The sequence below is a fragment of the Quercus suber genome, unplaced genomic scaffold (assembly GCF_002906115.3).
Source record: "Quercus suber isolate HL8 unplaced genomic scaffold, Cork oak 2.0 scaffold_330, whole genome shotgun sequence".
Lineage (NCBI taxonomy): Eukaryota > Viridiplantae > Streptophyta > Magnoliopsida > Fagales > Fagaceae > Quercus > Quercus suber.
Genome location: NW_027069783.1, coordinates 732,083 through 748,684, shown reverse-complemented (window position 1 = coordinate 748,684; position 16,602 = coordinate 732,083). Strand labels below are relative to the sequence as shown.

General features: G+C 33.0%; 1 long non-coding RNA gene across 2 annotated transcripts; it reads right to left on the bottom strand.

Moving 5' to 3' along the window:
* Positions 1 to 358: 358 nt before the first annotated feature.
* On the bottom strand, positions 359 to 6,264 carry LOC136071614 (uncharacterized). Of its 2 annotated transcripts, XR_010632925.1 has the most exons (5): positions 6,024 to 6,264; positions 2,877 to 2,943; positions 1,886 to 2,007; positions 1,559 to 1,783; positions 359 to 574 (listed from the first exon to the last, which is right to left on the bottom strand). It is a non-coding gene; the product is annotated as an uncharacterized LOC136071614 (long non-coding RNA). The 2 variants fall into 2 exon arrangements; XR_010632924.1 differs by lacking the exon at positions 359 to 574 and having other exon boundaries at positions 1,389 to 1,783; positions 6,024 to 6,263.
* Between the last annotated feature and the right edge of the window lie 10,338 nt (positions 6,265 to 16,602).

Below are 16,602 nucleotides of genomic sequence, written 5' to 3'. Positions count from 1 at the left end.
TTTATTTGTCAATTTATATATATATATATATATTATAAATTTTATAAGCAATGACGCTTCTAAGAATTATAGGTGTAATACCAAAATTCTTAATTAACTTGCGTGTCAAAATTAGAATAAAACAAAGAGTCCGAGCTTTTTATTCTATATATATATATATAACTCATTGCAGTGCCACATGATTGTGGCATAGTTTCATGTTAATTGTATTAGTGAAATGAACATACAAAACTATGATTTATAGTTGCTAAATTTCCAAAATAGATATTAACAATTCTAATTATGAAAACTTAATTGCTTATATATGGGTGAACCATTACAAATCCAAGCACAAAAAATTATTTAGCAATCTAATTAAATTACTAAAATCACATGGAGTCATATAATATTGATTAAACTCCTTGTATTTGGTAGCTGCTTTTGGATGCAAATTTTGCAAAGGCTCTTAATAACGCTTCTAACATGTGATCTTCTTTCTCCTGTTGGCAATATTCAAATTGTTATTTGCTCCACATGATCATCAAGGGTTGCAAATCCAAATAAGATTGAGGCTATCTACTCAAGTTGCTTGAACCTGATTCTCAAAAAAAATAAAAAAAAAAAATAAAAAAGAGTTGCTTGAACCTATAATAATTCAATAACTTAATCATATAACTGATGATGGGAAAGTAAGAAAATAGAAAATGGGGAAGGAATAGAAAAAATTTTAATTTCCTAATTTGTGTTTGGTTGGAGGGTGAAAAAGTGGAGGGATAGAAAATAGAATTTGTATAAATTTATTCTCATGTCCTTATTACATAACTTTTTTATGCAAGTATTTTATAAAGGAAAAATAAAAAGAAAAAAAAATGGTTCAAAGTAAGGAGCAAAGAATGAAAGAACCTAGAAAAAGAATAGGAAAAAAAAAAGTGTAAACTTTGCAGCAAAGAGCCCAGAAAAAGATTTAAAACAGAAAAGAAAAAGAGGTTCAACGTGAGGAGCAATGAACCCATTAAAAGAAAATGAAAATGAAAAAAGAAAGAATGTTAATGTGAATTTACTTTGGGAGAAGGGACAGGATAGATAAGTCATTTTCATCAAATCACTTCTTCTCCCTATTTTATCTCCAATTTTTTTTTTTTTTTTTTTTTTTTGAGAGCTGAAAAGTGGTGGATCTGAGGAGAAATTTTTTTTTTTTTTTTTTTTTTTTGAGAGCTGAAAAGTGGTGGATCTGAGGAGAAAAAAGCCAGGTCCCACTATTTTCTCTTCCTCAAAATCACTCCAACCAAACACACCTTCCTCCCAAAATCAACGTAACCTAGGGTTGAGGCTGATAGAATTTTTTTTTTTTTTTGGGTTGCTTACTTGAAAGCATGGTTTTTTGAAGTTCAAATCAGAGGGATTAGGAAATGGCCCCAAAAGAATTATAACGGCATGTAAAAATACAATTCATTCTACAAAAGAACCTCTCTACAAATTACATTGCTATGAAAAGAGGGGCATATAAACTTTGTATTCTTTAGGCAACTGTTTACACCATATAGGATAGCATAAAAGCTTCAAGTATTTCTGATTTCACCTCGAAGCTGTACGCCATATGGTTAATTTATGCAGGTCACCTAGATGCTCTTCTGTATTCTGTTGCCATTGGATTCACCGCAACTTCAACAAAGCTGCCAATGCCTTAGCTAAATGGGATCTTAGTGTAACTCCAATTTATTCTCTTTTGGCAATCTGCCAAATGTGATTTCTGCTCTCAGGGGGTTTGTTAATTGTTTTTGGTGCTGCTGTTATCCTTTCGTTTCTTATAGAGCAAAAAGTTAAAAAAAGACAATTATGAGTTGACAAAATTAACTAAACCATCCTTAGAGGACAACACGCAACGAGCTTATGATTGTCTGATTACCGAGTGTAAGGCTAATTCACCTTTTATACATCCTTGTATAGCAATTGATACTTCGGTATTCGCTCTGGTGGCAGAGGGCAACTCACTATCAGCTTGCCTTTCATGGCCCCTCTATATATTGCCTACAAGAATGTTAAGACAGGAAAAAAACATTATGCTTCCTTGAATTATACAAACATGTTGAAGCACCAGTCATTTACAAGAGGAAAGTTATTTAAATTTTATTGTTTATACAAGCAAGGAGTGTATTACATATGAAATCAGTATGACAAATAGTTTAAAGGAAAAAAAATGTGCCATAAAGAACAATAGAGTTGCAATGTTTCCTAAAGGTGACCCAGATTTCTTGTCCTAGTATAGTTAGTTACCATCACATTTTGTCTGTCCATTATTTTGGGAGTGTTCTACTTTCTTAGCTTATGCCTCAAAGTTTTAACTTTTAAATAAAGATGTGAAGAAAGAAATGCTACCACTAAATCTGCAATGTTGCGCAAAGATATACCAGACTTTCCACAACCATACAGCATTGTACCTCTTGTTACATTAAACATTTTTTTCTATTGAGAGAGTTATGCAGTTGGCCATATGCCAATGCCATAACAAATATTAATGCCTCATCAATTTAGTTAATGAAGTTCTCTCATCTTAATCTAGCACCTAAAACACCTCCAACTTTTAATTTTCAAGTATCCAATATCTATAGCTGAAAAGAAAGTTTTCCCCTTGTCTCATTATTTTAAGCAATAAAAGTCTTTCCCACATAGATTCGGCACCCAAGATACCATTGGTAAGACAAGGTAAGGTAACTCACAACAAAACCTATGAAGTATTACATTTATGCATGTGCTAATAGAGATTGGAAGCAGCTTAAAATTGTTTCAGTAACATGGCAGACTAGTTTCACACAAGCATAAAAAAGAAAAAGAATTTTCACTTTAATGGCAAGACTAGCAATTTATATAACTGACAGCCTTAAAACCGTTACGCATACCTCTACAACATCAATAAAATCCTGCTTCTTGTGAAATGCACCAACCCATTTAGTGTGATCTGCAGTCCTGCCAACCAAAGCAAATTAACACAAGAATCTGAGATTTTTAAGTCCCTAAATTCTTAGCTGCATGACATCATTTTCAGAATACAAGACGTTTAGCTTAAAATTTTAGTTCAGAAACGGATTCCCATTCTTCAAGGGCATGATCAAAATATTTGCAATGTATGATAAAATTCACAACATTATCATACCTACACAGATTCACCCATTGCATACCAAAATAAAATGTGACGGAGACTATTGTAAGAATAAAATTCCACAGCAGTTCAAAAGAAATTACTGCAAATCAATTTAGGGAAGGAAATTGTAACAAGTTTGTGAAAGGCCAATGAAAAGCAAATCTTGGTGCAAACTTTGTTTGAGATTCAAGTGCAAGAGATCCAATTAATTGTTTCACTCATCTTCCAGAAGCCCAATCACCATGTTTCACGAGAAACTTACAGGTCTAAGCAAACAAAAAGATAAATAACAAGACCAAAATGAAATATGAAAAAAGCATTTGCCCTTTAATTTTATTTTACTTCATTGTATGTGTATTGAAATTAGTCTAGTACAAGGAAAGTACTTCATAAAAGCACTGCTCTTAAATTTTTTTTAGAAAAGAGAAAAAGAAAAAGAAGAGAAAACGAATCACACACATTAATTACAGGAGGTCACAATTTATAGTTCAAACTTTTTATATGATACAAATACTACTAGTCAGCAATATTAGCAAGGGCTTTTTAGACATCCAGCTCAGTTGCTGGAATAATTTTATAATAAACAACAAACACAAAAAACAGTCATCATATGTATAATATCTCAAAATAGATGCAGAATTGCATTCCTGGAAGATATCCATGTGTACAAATAGGTATATGAAATCAAAATATCCGAGCTAGTGTTTTGTTAAAAATCAATAAATAAATAATAACACTCAAAAATTAAGAAGAAGGTATGCTAGGCTTTGTTCAGTCTATCCTTCCCACCGAGGTCAATGCAGTCTATCCTTCCCATTGGTTTCCATAAGGCAAGGATTTTTGCATTGAGAGAGTTGAAACCAACAGTCCTCCCATACACCTTCACAACCAGAGCCTTTAACCATTAGGCTCGGATTCGTTGTTTTATGGCCTTAGGGATTTTTACTGCTGCAAGGCCTTCTCTAAGCTATTGGATCCCTCTTCCTTCAATTTCTATCTCCAGGTCCTCTCCCATTCTTTCCAACAGGTCTAAAGCTTGAGAGAAAGCACTCGGTATATCTCCCACTAGCTTATCTTTGAAGGATGGTACCGGATGGTCGATTCCCTCCCCATTAGCACCCATAGATCCATTAGAATGCTAGTTAGAGCCAACATGATGTGTTTCTTTGATCTTTTTATTACTTCGGATCAGTTCCTACCTCTCCTCATTTGATAGGGTTTAGTTGTTTTCACAGAGTTCCATATTGCATAGAGAGAAAACTCACTCTTTTTCTAAAGACATAGTTTCACTTGATGATTAACATTTCCCTTTATATAATGGGACTGTAAGCTTTGAAGAGAGGGGTGAGAGAGAAGGTGCAATTGGCCACCAAGTTCGGTGGTAGTCTTATGGATGGAAAGTTGAAAGTCCCTGGCAATCCAGCATATGTGAGAGGCATGTAAGTTAGAGCATCCACATGGTGGAATCATAAATTTAGCAATTTGGTACCACAAAAAACTATTTTATCTATTTTACCATCTTATTTTACAAAACACCCAACATCAGTGGTTTTATTTTAGTTTTCAACATAATAAATAATATAAACAACACAATAAAATACTATATCTACTATAATAAATAACCACCACCACCACCACCACCACCACCACCACCACCACAATAAAATAATATAACTTTTAATAATTTTTTTAAAACCTTTTTAGCTAAAGTGCACAGCATCTTTGGCTGTGCACTATAGCTCAACAGCCAAATTTTTTGGCTTTTCCTCCACCATTCTAACATGCTTTTTAGTATTGGTGGTGCTAAAAATAGCAATATGGCTTTTTAGCACCACCAATACTCAACAACAACAACAATAAAAAAATTATTTAAAAAAAAAAAGGTAATCAACAAATGGCGTTAACTAGCAGGAGTTGTGTGACTCTATTAATATTCCTAATTTCAACATTAATCCGTGGCTCCACCAGTACTCAATTTGACGAATTATGTCATTAGCCATATCCATAATAGTTGGGTTTCCCAGCTGAAAATATAAAATAGACCATTAATCCAATTAAGTCCAAAGTCCAAAGAATTCATTGTACTGTTTCTGTACATTAATTTCTTACCCCAAAAAAAAATTTCTTACCAAGATACCTTTCAGATTAATAATCGCTTCTTTGATACGCCTGTTTTCATTCAATATATTTGAGCCAAATGAGGGATATAGTGACCTAGGGTATATGCTAAAACATCAAATAAAACATTGCCAATCACCTTATCAAGTCAACAAATGGTATGGTTGAAAATTAACCGGCGTGGCTCTCTCCAGCCATATAAAATCCATATATTTCTATCTTGGGAACCTTTGAAGCCACTTTAATATAAGCACCATTGGATAAAATGTCACAAACCCCACAAGAATAGACAAAATTTAGTTACAAAATTTTTGCAGTTTAATCCTACAAACTTACTTAATATCATTAATATTATTATATGTTTTGAAAATCTAACTGTTAGACTGCAAATTCTTTACACTCTTAAAACACATGTCAAATTTTATGTCAATCGGATATTATTTACTATATGATTTATAAGATTATATTTTATGCATAATTTTAAATTACAAAAACTTGCAATATAAACAATTTATTGATGATATAGGTATTGATCTTTAATTTCCTAAAAATTTTACAATTTTGGAGAATATATGATGGAAATGTAATTCAATGGTAGATTTGTCTAAAGTCACCTTCAATAAAAAAAAGATATTGAGTTAGGTTATAATCTTAGCCCTTAGGCTACAACTAATTTTGTAGCTAAACTTTATTTTATAAGAAATCAAGGAAAGATAAATTTCAAAAAGCAAACATGAAACTTTTGTCTAGCTATATAGGGATGAAAGGTGAAGGATAGAATTGAAACCTGTATTGTTGCCTCCAAACTTCTCATGAGAATGTGAGAATCCCACGCCACCAGGGAATCCAGGAAAAGCATACTTGTCTCTTCAATTTAACAAAAATTTCTAAATAATCGGATAATTGTAGATACACAAAAAATATGGGGTAATTACACTCCCCTCCTTCGGGGTATAGGGAAATGACATTCCATCCCAAACTTGAAAGGAAAAAAACGCTTACCCCCTTGACATCCAATTGACCAAATTTTGTTAAATTAATATTTAAAATATTGTGTACTAACTTGCCCTCTGTTGAAGAGCCAGTTTCCAAAATTATCTTATTTTATAGTTAAAATTTAGGCGAAAAGCCACTTTTAGTCCCTACATTTTCAGACGATTCCCATTTTAGTCCCTACATTTTATTTTCACTGCTTTTAGTCCCTAAAATCAAAAAAGTCATCTCGTTTTTGTCCCTACCGTCAGTGCCCTAACAGCAAAGTTCTAAGTGACAGACGGAACACTCTATTAGCTGACGTGGCAATTAAAATATTATAAAAAAATATTATTTGGCATTTTTATATGCCACGTCAGCAATTTAATTTTTTATAAAAATCCACGTCAAAAAATTTAAACCAAAAATAAAAAATAAAAAACAAAACTTAAATCTAATTGAAAAACAGTTTTTTTTTTTTTTTTTTAAATCTTATTAAAAAACAAACACAAACACAAAAATAAGCTTCCCAAATCTCATATCAAATCAAATTTTCTTTAACCTTAATTCTTTTTCTTTTAATCTCATCTCTAAACTCTCTCTATCTCTAATTTTCTCTTTCTCTCTTCACCCTCAACGAAATCTCTCTCAGACCCAAACTTTCTCAAAATCTCATCTCCACCGACTGCCAAACTCCAATCTGACCCAAACTCTCTCAAATCTCAGTGATGAGGTCACTGCCGTCGAACTCGTTCAAGACTCAGTAAGGGCGCCGCTGCTGTCAAAGAAAGAAAACCCATCGCGAAGGTCCACCAATTCGGTAACTCACCATAGTCGCCGATTCAATATGGCTCCGCTGTACGAAACCCCAGTCACCAATTCGGTATTGGAGCCCAAATCAATGGTTGTGAAGCCGAGATGACCCCAAACTCTCTAATCTCATAATCTCATCTCCGCTCAAACTCAGACCCAAATGGCTCTTTCATCTCTCTATCTCTCAGCTCAGTGGTGTAGATCATGGTGGAGATATGTATTTCGACGATGGGTTTGTGGGTTGTGAGTTTTGTTGATCTGGGTTTGTGGGTTTGTGGTGTATGTTGATTTTTGGGTTTGTAGTAATGTTGTATTCCGATGTTGATTTCTGGGTTTGTGGTGTGCATGGAGGTCGAAAATCTGGGTTTGAGTTTTGTGTTTTTTGTGTTTGGTTTCAAAGCATAAGAAAATCTTGTTGAATGCTTGTGTTTTGTAAATTTTTATGGGCTTGTCTTTTTATTTTGTAAATCTGAGTGATTTAATGGGTTTGGTTGCTAAGAAAATGCAAGAAAAGAAAAGAAAATTTTTAATTTTTAATTTTCTAGGCAAGCTTAGTTGGGAAAGAAAAATGAAGAACACGTCTGAGTTCTTCATGTTCTTCCAAAAAAAAAAAATTTATCACGTCTGGTGAAAATTTATCACCTAGCCAATAGATTTTGTTAAATGGACCTATTCCAGATGAGAGATTCTATTTCTTTGCTGCATTGGCTACTTTTGATATATAGAGAGCTCGTAATATAGCTTGGTTTTCAACTAAAGAGGTATCTCTTCTAGAATGTCTCACCTAGAGTATTTTCAACAGTCTCTTCAAATTTTTGTACAATTTGGAGAGTAAGCAATTACTTTTGCATGTTTACAGATACAATTTCCAACAATCTCTTATCCTTTCTTTATCCTATTTAAGTATTATTTATTCATTTTTTTCTTTAATCTTTCTTTATTCATTTTTAATCTTCCTTCATTCATTTCGTATTACTATATTTTTCAAATTCCCACCAACTATATGCCTAGTTTAATCTTCCTTTATTACATTTTAGAGAGACAGTTAGAGCATCTTTATCAGCTGTCCCATATGTGCCAAATGTTAAATATTTGGCACATTTGGCACACCAAGCACCATTTCACCCCATTTATCAGATGTGCCATATCCCATATTTTTTGCAACATTGAAACAGTACCGTGACAAATTTGCCACGGTACGAAACGCGTGTGGCAAAAAAAAATTTCTTTTTTTATTCCTCTCTCTCTCTTCTCTCTCCGTCATTCTCACCTCAATCCTCTCCTCTCTCTCTCACCCCAATCCTCATCACTGCTCTTCCATGCCCACGCCAACGCCAACGCCGATGCCGACGATCACTTCCACGCCGACGCTGACGCCGATTTCTCTCTAGCAATGGTTTTTCTTTTTTTTTTTTCTTTTTTTTTTGGCTGTGTTTTGATGGGTTCAGTTCCGACGGAGGTGGGTGGGTTCGGATGGGCTAGGCAATGACGATGACGACAATGAAGATGGTGGGTTTGGAATCTGGGTTGACTTGGATTATGAAGGTTTTGGGTTTGGAAGTGGGTGTGGGTGAGGGTGTGGAGGCAGTGGGTTTGTTGGGGTTTGTGGTTGAGGTGGTGGTGGGGCTTCCGATTTGGTTTTGGTGGGCTATGGGTTGTGGGTCAAGGTTTTGGGTCGGCGGCATTGTGGGTCGAGGTTGTTGATTTCCGATTGTGGGTCAAGGTTTTGGTGGGCTATAAGTTTGTTTGTTGATTTCCGATGGGAGTTCTGATGGGTTGATCAGGGAGTTCCGATAGGTTTCTGGTTTGTTGTTGTTGTTGTTCTGATTTGTTCCGATGGATTGTGGCTGCTACGACGGCGGTGGCGGCGGTAGCAGTGTTGTGGTTGTTATTTATTGGGTTAGATATATTATTTTATTGGGTTGTTTATATTATTTTAATGTGTAGGAAATATTATTTTAATGTATAGAATTGTAGTATAAAACATCTGATAAATGGAATGTTGTAAAATAATGTGGTAAAATAATAAAGTAGGGTTTTAGTGTGACAAAATGACATAATTTTTGCCACATCTGATGCGGATGCTCTAAGCTCATTTTTGTGGGTTTGCTTTCTAAGATAGAGAGGGAAATGGCTTTAAAGAGTTTGTTGGAGATGCTCAAGCTGATGAATTTCTAGCTCTTTCCAAAAAAAACCAACAATTTAGCTTGAAACTGTTACGTGCTTTCTCCTTTTTGTTTTCCGTGTCTTTTTCTCATTTTAAAATTGTATTTTTGTTATTAGTTTTGGTAAATAGATAAAGATGAGATAAATTGTTAGATTAGTCTTTAAATAATTTTTATATAAAGATCAGGTTTATTTTAAATTTAACTATAATTGTATATATTGCCTTCTCACATGTTCATTTGAATGTAATAGCATTCTTACCTTTGCACTCAACAACTATTGTGAAAATAAAAATGTTAACATAAAAAATATTATAAATCCTAGTGACCATAACCAAAAGGCATTATTTAAAATAGAAGCCAACCAACGTAAAACTCCTCAAATTTCCAAAATTCAACATTCCCAAACAATGCTTATTTGAATAGAATTATTTGAAGTCTTTTTTTTTTGAGAAAGAATTATTTGAAGTTTAAATTCATTTACATATTAAATTTTTTATTTCAAATGTTTCTTATGTGTCAGTTGTACCTAAGGCATTAATCTTACAGTCCTAATTATTGATCTTAACTTCTCTAAAGTGGTAGAAGATGTAGAAGATTGATGGCAATTTGTTTTATGAGGAAATTTATGGTAATGACGTTAGATTTAGCTATTCTTATGCTCATTGAAGTGCAAGTTAATGATTCAAGGCCTATTTGGTAACGTTGTTTAAACAACAATTTTCGTTATTTAAACAATACAATACGCATTTCTACAATACTTTTTTACTCACATGTATTTTTACAATACTTAAATAACGTTATCAGAACAACATTACCAAATATAACCCAACTACTGCATCTTTACTTCCAATCATGCTTTCTAAGCCTTTCAAACTTGATGCCGTGAGTGAAAAGCTTTTCTACTTGCCTTGGAAAAAGGGTTGAAACACATAAGCTGAGGCACGACGGAAAGAAGTCAAATATTCAAATGACCAAATGTATCTTTGTTGAATTTTTTCAACCACACATATTTTTACAATATTTAAATAACGTTATTAGAACAACATTACCAAACATACTCCAACCACTGCCATCTTTACTTCCAATCATGCTTTCTAAGCCTTTCAATCTCATGCCAGTGAGTGAAAAGCTTTTCTACTTGCCTTGAAAAAGGGGTTGAAGCACGCTGAGGCATGAAGGAAAGAAGTCAAAGATTCAAATGACCAAATATATCTTTGGAGAATGTGTTCATAAAGCTTTTAAATTTTGCAAGAAGGTTGGGCCTCAACAAGGGCTAATACGTTTAAAAGCCATAGAGGCTGAATCACTATGTCTCAAAAAATTTGAGAATCATCGTAAAATAACTATTCTTCTTGGCCAGAGTTTAGTTGAATGGTACAACGAGCATATCAAAAAGAATTAAGAAGTAATTAATTTATATACAAAATCCTCTCTCTCTCAATACATATTGTTGAAAAAGAATGAAGAACTCACCAACCTCCTAGATACGGCACCGATTCACCATTCATTTAATAATTACTTCATGGAAACGGCACCGTATTAGTTTAGTTCATTAGCACCTGTTTTAGTGTCTAATTGATTTCCTTTTTTTCCTCTTGGTGATTGTATATTTTGGTTTACAGAGTTTGTATTTATTATCTCAGTTCATTGTAATCAATCAATAAAAGCTCATTCTCAAAAAAAAAAAAAAAAAAAAAAAATCAATAAAAGCTGGGTTTTATTTAGAGAGTGTTGTAAAGCATTCTATTTTTATTTTACACACAAATTTCATGAAAAATGCACTTGTACCTTTCCGTGGATTGAGTATGAGTTTAGTTAGATTAATAATCATGATGTTTTGACTTTTGAGAAAGTATCATAGATGGTGAATATGATTAATTTGCCGAACCCTTTTTTTTTTTTTTTTTTTTTGTTGAGACGTTGTCAAGTGAGTATGCATGCCTGCAGGGCTAAACTAAAGATTAGGATAGCACTGTTCAATTTGTAAAGGCCAGGTCAGATGATGCAATCCTGACGTTGCAGAAACTTTTTTCTGGGCAATTTTGAAGACAAAATAGTTGGAAGTTGGGACTGGTTGTTGAAAGAGACTCAAATTTGTATGTACGCACTGAACAGGAATAACCCAGGGTCGAATTGGGAGCTCAGAACCATATTCTAATAAGGAGAATGTTAACCAGCAACGCTTGGTTCTGGTTAAGTGCAGAAAAGACAAAAAAAAATTTGTCAGAAAAAGTCAAAAAAAAAATCTCAACTAGTATTACAAAACTGAAAAATTGACATAAATTGAAAAAAAAAAAAAAAAAGACAAAAATTGTCAGGAAAAAGTAAAAAAAAAAATTGTGCTTAACGGTACCGTGCGCTGCACCTTAACACAACCCTTCTAATAAAATGTTAAAAACTCGGTTTATATTTTTTGTCAATATGCTTGACCGTCTGTATAGATCATTTAACATGGGAGTTCATGTATAAAAAGCGAATGGGCTTTGCGTAACTGTTTTTATGGTAGCGTCTTTTTGTGTCACTTCCCTGCTCTGTTTGTTTGTGGTTGTGAAAGCCTTGAGAACTAACAGTTGTACTGGTTCCATCTTTTGAATCAGCTAAAAACAAAAGCAAAACCTTGACCCCAGTCCCAGTCTAGACCTTTGCTGCCCAGCTTGCAGGTCGAACCGGGACAAGAAAAGCCATGTGAATAAGAAGCTGCGAACCATAGTAGCTACAATCAAAATTAGCTGGTATTGGGTCCATTTTACAGAACCACCGATTCTGAAGTTGACAATGATGTGATGTAATCTAGCTGGTATGTGGGTCCACCATCCAAAACCATCTCAATTGATTTGGGCTGGTAGCACTGGGGTCAAAGCCTGGAAACCCAAGCTTGTCCTGGCGGAATTAGAACGCGACAATGAAACTGAAATTTGGAGATAAACATAACTGATTTTTATAATGTTAACACTAAAAGAATACATATTTGATGTAAAGGCTACAGAGAAATATCAAAATTATATTCAAAGATGTAAATGAAGGAACATAAGATNCAGTAATCACTCCTCCACATGCAAAGATAATAAGCTGTAGCCGAAATGAAATCAACAAAATAACCCAAAGCTTGAAAGCTTAGAGGCTGTTTGGCCAGCTTTTTTTTGGTCACTCAATTTTCGTCACTCAATTTCATCACTCATCACTCATCACTCAATACTCATCACTCATCACCCATTACCCATCACTCAATACCCGTTTGGCACATCACTGAAATGCAATCACTCAACATTTTTCACACTATTTTGTGGGCCCCAGCTCTGTCACCCACTGCAGCTTTTTTTTTTTTTTTTTCACTGGGAAATTCACCGTTCCCAGTGAAAAAAAAAAAAAAAAAAAAAAAAAAAGGAAGAAACCCAGGGCGTTGAACCCAGGTGGAAAAAAAAAAAAAAAAAAGAAAGAAGCAAGAGTAGGGACGGTGAACCCATGTGTGAAAAAAAAAAAAAAAAAAAAAAAAGAAGAAACCCAGGGCGTTGAACCCAGGTGGAAAAAAAAAAAAAAAAAAAGAAAGAAAGAAGCAAGAGTAGGGACGGTGAACCCATGTGTGAAAAAAAAAAAAAAAAGAAAAAAAAAAAAAAAAAAAAAAAAAAAAGGAAGAAACCCAGGGCGTTGAACCCAGGTGGAAAAAAAAAAAAAAAAAAAGAAAGAAGGAAGAACCCAGTGAAACCCAGACACGTGAAAGACAAAAAGAAAAAAAAAAAAAAAAGATAAAGAGGGAGCAAAAATCTGACTGTGGGCCCAGCTATGTGATGTTATTTACAAGTTTGCCATTGAAAACTGAAAACTGAAAACAGCCAAAAGTTGTTTTCAGTTTCCATAACTCATAGCCTGTGTTTGGATTCCGCGGTAAGTTGCGGCACGTTTTCCATTTCACGTTTCTTCTTCTTTTTTTTTTTTTTTTTTTTTTTGGCCGGTTTTTTTTGACTTTGGGGGACAAAATTCACTGTGCGTGCACTGTTCACGCACTGTTCACGCAATATTTAATATTAAAAGTGGGTCCCACAATACTATTCACACATTTAAAAATTATTTTGCTACAGTGTTTTCATCAACAATCAGTTTTTAGTAACTTTCAGCAACAATAAGTGCTATCCAAACGGACCCATAACTCAAAAAGTAGAGAATTGAGTATTGGAAACAGAGTTATGGAAATAGAGTATTGGTGCAGGCAAACGAGTATTTTGCTATGGGTCCCACCATTTTTGAGAATTGAGTTATGAAAACTGAGAATTGAGTCATGAAAATACCCATCCAAACAGCCTCTTAAGTTCCAAGCTGCTATAGGTTAAATCTAATCTCCATCACTCAAACTCCTAACTTAATTCTTATAACTCTAACTCAAATAAACTCATAACTCTGCTTGGTGGGTCATTTGGGTGGAATATCCCAGTGGATTTTTCAATTCAAACACTCATCTTATGTCACTCATTGGTCCCACAAAAATCAATTGCAGAGCAGGTGTACGAGCAAAAGTTGAAGAGAGGAAATGAGAGTGAATCAGGTGAATCAATTAAAGCTGAAATTGGAATAGTGCATGTGACCGTCGGTGACAATGAGAGGGTTTAGATACCACTTCTTCTCACTCATTGTAGAGTTGCGTTTTGTGTTTTTTTTTTTTTTTTTTTTTTTTTTTTTTTCAGCCGGACTTGTTGACTATTGGAGACAAAAATCACTGTGCATAAACAGTATGTGCACTGTTTACGTACTGTTCATGTACTGTTTACCATTAAAAAATATTAAAAGTGGGTCCCACAATACTATTCACACATTTAAAAATTATTTTGCTACAGTATTTTCAGCAACAATCAGTTTTTATCAACTTTCAGCAACAATAAGTGCTATCCAAACGGACCCAATAAGTTCTCTGCACTTGCTCTGCATGGGATGAGACTTGACCTTCGATTGGGACTCACTTGGCTTTAGTTAATTACAAGTTTGCCACCATCACCCATATTTCATGATCCGGAAACAACGAGATTGTGTTTCCATTTTCCATTTCTCTAGCTCACTCACTTTTTTGAGTTATGAGTAATGGGAAGTGAGAAACTAAAATAAAGCCAAACAAGCACAAATAAAGTGGATTTTACTAAAAATGAGTGATGGATGATGAGAATTAGGCAATCTAAACATGGCCTAAGTTCCAAGCTGCTGGAGGTTAAATCTAAAGTTCCTACCTCAGCTGTTCCAGTGGCTCACATGAGAATCAAAGTATTACGTGGCCGTAGGATACGGTGGAAGCTCTTAGGAAAAATAACTTTAGCATATAACATTTGGAAAGCGGCAGTAATAATACAAAAATTTCAAGATAGTCAAAAGTATGACCATATCAATCAAAAAAAAAAAAAAATCAATTAGATATGGATAGGGCGATATAAATATTTGGAGATAACATTATATATTATAAGCCCATTTCATATTTAATTTTGTAACATCAAAATTATGAGCATAATCTTATAAAAAAAATTACGAGCATAATTTTTTTGATATATTTTATTGAAATTCATAGATAAGAAATGTTACATTGTTAATTTTCTTTTCCTGTTTTGATAATATTGCATTATTACATAATACATATGGAGGAGCAGTAGAATTAGAGTTAAACATCTAGCAACATGCAACTACACCCTTTCATATATATAACCATACCCTTTGCTATTATTAAGAAAATAGTGGAAAAGAAAATAAATAGGGGAAAAAAAGTACAACGGAAAATGATAAGTAGGGCGTGACTCTAATAATCTTAAAAGGTTTTTTTGGGACAAATTTTGGCACAACTTATTTTATTGTCAATTAATGATTAGAGTTTTTTCCTAGTGGCAAATCCAATAATTTATTTTTTGGGAGTTAATTAAAATATAATAATTTCTTTCTTTATACATACTATATATATATTATTATACATATATAGTAGTATTAAAAAACTATCAACAAAGTTTAAGATGTAAATCGAATATTTTATCTTTAACAGAATATTTAATGCATAATAGATGTATAAAAAAGGGGTTTATCAAACTTAATAAATATATGCAAAATTTATTAAAAAATATTAAATACATTTTACCTATATTTTCAATATAAACAACCAATTATCTAAAATAAAAATAAATAAATAAATAAATAACCTTGTACTTTGGGATTCTTTAAACATTTTTTTTAGAAATTGAAAATTTCGCGTAGAATCTAAAGATATTCTTACTTTCTAAATTGCTAGCATCTTTTTTTAAAGAATATATAATTTGGACATGCTTAAATTCTATTATAAATTAATCGTAAACCATCCTAATTCGTAGTAGTATTTGTTAGATTTAATAAATTAGATTTAACCAATCATGAATTTAGATTAATAAATTGAAATCATTCCATCATTTTGAATGAAATCAAATATAAATAAGAATTAAGAAATTTTATTTACCTTAAACAAATTGAAATCAATTAAAATTTTAATGATAAGGAGATTAAAAGTTTTTGGGACAAAATTAATGGAGCATTTAGGAAGAAAGTTATCTATTCTGACCATAGCTTGTTATGAAAGAGTAGTATTGTGGTGTGAAAGATGTGAAGTGCATAAAAAACAATAAAGAACTATATTGTCGTAGTCTCCTAAACGCAATGTAAAAGAAAAAATTGGATTTCTTTGACTTTTTAATTATCACGATAGAACCAAGTCACTTTGATGTTTTATTTATCCGCAAGAAAGTTAGGAATTGGGATAAGATAATATAAGTTGTAGTCCATATATTATAAAAAGATGCTTAAAAAAATATTTGGGGGCCAAAACTTCAAATTGCTTAAAAAGTGAAATTTATATATAATATAATTAAGTTGAGGATAAGTGTACCCTAAGTGATGTGTCCCTCGACTTTTTGTAATTTTTTTTTTTTTTTACCAGGTAAATGATGCCACTGGGCCGCAAGACCCAGTGGCTCGACCTTTTGTAATGTGAACTTTTGTTTTGTTTTATATATGTTGATGATTAATTCTTTAATTGTGTTTTATTATTAAAAAATGATTAATTGTGATATTGGATAATTGGATTACACGGATTACACGTTTATGGGATTATAGAAAAGGCTACCAAATCACTTTGACCCACAAAACTAAAGTGCTGCATTAATTGCATAGACAGCACAGCTCAATAATGATTTTTAATTTTAAAATAATGTCCTTAAGGCATCTATTAATATTTCTGTCAAATTGTATCACTTGCATACGAATCCATCACTTATCATGCATTTTAAGTTATGTGTAAGTGTGTAGTCCTAAACATATTGAGCTCAGAGTTCGGACGGATCGAAATTGTTTGGACTTTGGACCCAGTTTTAACGTTTATGGTGGTAATGTAGGACCAAAAGATGACCATTTGAAGATAAGACACGT